General features: G+C 33.9%; 1 non-coding gene across 1 annotated transcript; it reads right to left on the reverse strand.

Annotated features, from left to right (window-relative positions):
* Nucleotides 1–2,223: 2,223 nt before the first annotated feature.
* LOC112482454 lies at nt 2,224–2,342 on the reverse strand. Its single transcript, XR_003047314.1, has one exon. It is a non-coding gene; the product is annotated as a 5S ribosomal RNA (ribosomal RNA).
* Between the last annotated feature and the right edge of the window lie 607 nt (nt 2,343–2,949).

Below are 2,949 nucleotides of genomic sequence, written 5' to 3' on the forward strand. Positions count from 1 at the left end.
AAATTCATTGCAAGGCCAATTAGTTGTAAGATAGGAGTTGCCCCAAACCTCTCCCATTGCTTCATAGTCATTTTCAGGCCTGGCTGCTGTCATATTTCCTCTTCTAAAGTTTTCCAGCAGAGAAACAAAAAGTATTTTCTCCTCCAAAGGGTTGAACTCTAATTTTAGAAGCTTCTGAAAATCTTCAAAATATTCCATGTGGGTATCCTCCTGTCCCTCACAGTATGACTTATTGATTTCTGGTGTCTCCTACTTAAGAAGCATGAATGTATCTCTAGCTGTTGCCAGAACAAACAGCTATAGAATGTAACAACCCCATTTCTAAAATTCTATCTGTGAATAATTAGTATATAGGAAAAAGTTTGGAATATTTTTAAATTGTTAAACTTAAAAGCTAGAGGATCTTCAAACTTTTGTAATGTTCAAGAGTTTATAACAATGGTTTTAGTATGTTACTGTTGCACTGTTAGGTCTTATGTTTTAACTGGGCAAGTCAGTGAAATATTTGATGATGATACTCTTGTTTTAGGATCACCCTTTGAAAATATGTTAGAAAATGTAAAATTGTTTACCTGCGATAAAGAATAAGTTTGTGATTAGAAGAATTATACTGTTTTTCTTGTACAAATAATGCGTAAGGCAGATATTCAGTCTCACAGTGATGTTGGAAGGATATTTTATGCAGCCTAAAATCTATTTCTGTATTAGATATTTAAATGCATGAGGATAAATTCTAATTGCTTTTTGTTTAAAACAGAAACATAGAAGAAGTATTAGCCCCAGTTTGTACAAAATGTCTGCTGCAACTGATCTCATGATAGTTAAAAACTAAAAATCATTCCGATTTTGTGAAACTGCTGCTACTGGTTTTATCAATAAAGTTTAAGCAGATGGCTTATATGTATACGTGTGAAATTTTTTTAAGTTAAAAAAAGATACAGTTTTGCAGCATCAACATGCAAATTTTATGGGCCTGAATGATATTGCCTATTTTAGTAGATACAAAAAACATTAACTCCAAAACCATATCAACTGCAGACGTATATATTAGAACTGCAAGCATTACATTTATGATCCATATAATTTATTTTGGTTTTAGGATGCAGTAGGCTTTTATGTTGAGCACGTATGTAAATCAATGTATATCAACTCAAATGCTAGTCTAAAGTATTGAATTTAAATTAAGAATATTGGGTAAGTGAGGAGCTATGTTAATGTAAAGATTACCTGAAATAACTGAATTGCATCTAGAGAGTTTTCTGAGAAGGCAAAACATTGCTCACAAGAGAGGCTGTTGTCCAGAGTTCTTTCCCCTCTATGTATACCTAGTTTTAAAAAGTTTGTGAAGCTCAGATGAAGCAAGCTAGAAGTAGAGGAAGCAGAGCTATTGTAATCAGACACCTCCATAGCAGTAAAAGCATGATTGATGACCCCAAAACAAAAAAAGAAAATAGAAAAAAATTCTATAGATGTTTCAGGGAATTTTTTTTTTTTTTTTTTTTACCATTTTTGCACATTGTATTAGAGGTAGTTAATGCTACCTATTATAATAAACAATCCTAAATGTCAGTGAGTTAGCATAAGAAAGCTTCATTCCTCACTAATCTAAGATGTTTTTGTCCATGCAGCTTTCTCAGAAACATCTCAGGGATTGAGGGCTATCTCAGAGTCCTAAAGGAATCTGAAGGAATATTGTGCCCTGCAAATGAAAGCGGGAGAAAGGGTTGGAGAATCAAATGTATGTTTTAAGGGGCCAGGCTTAGATCTCCACTGCTGTCTAAACTCTGTTGGTCAGAATTTGTCACATGGCTCTACCTATATAGTTGAGAAGGTTGGGAATTATAGTTTCTGTTGTACAGGAAAATGAATCAGTTTAGTGAGACTCTTCTAGACAGTATCTAGTGCACATACATTTTTATTTCTTTTTCTTTTTAAATTTCAAATGGTGTGGTAGTGGTAGTTATTTAAGGAAAACTTGCAATTGCAGGCTCATTGCTGTTTAAGTTCTTACTAATCCATGGTAGATCTAGAATATAATAGTCTGATTAAGGATTCTACTTGTTCACCCTAGTCATCTTAGATCATTTTAACACAACTCAAATGGGGTAGTGGGGTGGGTTGGGTGCTGTTGCAAATAAAGATCATTTGACTACATTTCTGGATTGATAGACTGAGCAAGGGTGAACATTTCTTTGCTTTCTTTCTTTCCTTTTTTTTTTTTAATGCCTACAGTACCTGGTCTTCCTAGGTGGTCTCCCATCCAAGTACTAACCAGGCCCGACCCTGCTTAGCTTCCAAGATCAAATGGGATTGGGTATGTTCAGGGTAGCACTGCTGTAGACAAGGATGAACATTTCTACATGTGTATGTGCACTAGTAAATATGTATATATGTGACATTAAAAACACCAAAGAAAATAATGTAAAATTATAAGCAAAAGCAGAATATTACATAGGAAACAATTTTTTTCAGCATATTAATCTTAGAGTAAATCATCTGCAGAACCTAAAATCTGACAAATGATTGCTATCTTCTGACATTCCTTCAACAAAGACCTATCCTTAAATGTTAAAATAATTGACACAGCCATCTATGACTCTGGTTCTTGAAGTCTTTTGTAGTAATTTAAAAAAAATCTTAACCATCCTGAGTAACATTTTATTGATGAATCAAATCACATTTTATGTCTTGTAAACTCTAGTCTCTCTTTACAGTTTCCCTAGGGTTTCTCCAGGGAAATTCAGAGAATGGCTCAAGAGGAAAATTGGCTGACAATTCAGAGCTGTGATGAATTTTAATGTGCATTCTACTACATAATAAAACATCTCATTCTTTTCAGCAAACAGATAAGGAGTAGGAGACAGGATTAGCATTACATCTGTGGTTGTCTTGAGGAGGGATGAGATTCAGTAGTGAGAAGATTAGAATTTAGATGAAGTCTAAGGTGAA

The sequence above is a fragment of the Pteropus alecto genome, unplaced genomic scaffold (genome assembly GCF_000325575.1).
Source record: "Pteropus alecto unplaced genomic scaffold, ASM32557v1 scaffold276, whole genome shotgun sequence".
NCBI classification, from domain to species: domain Eukaryota; kingdom Metazoa; phylum Chordata; class Mammalia; order Chiroptera; family Pteropodidae; genus Pteropus; species Pteropus alecto.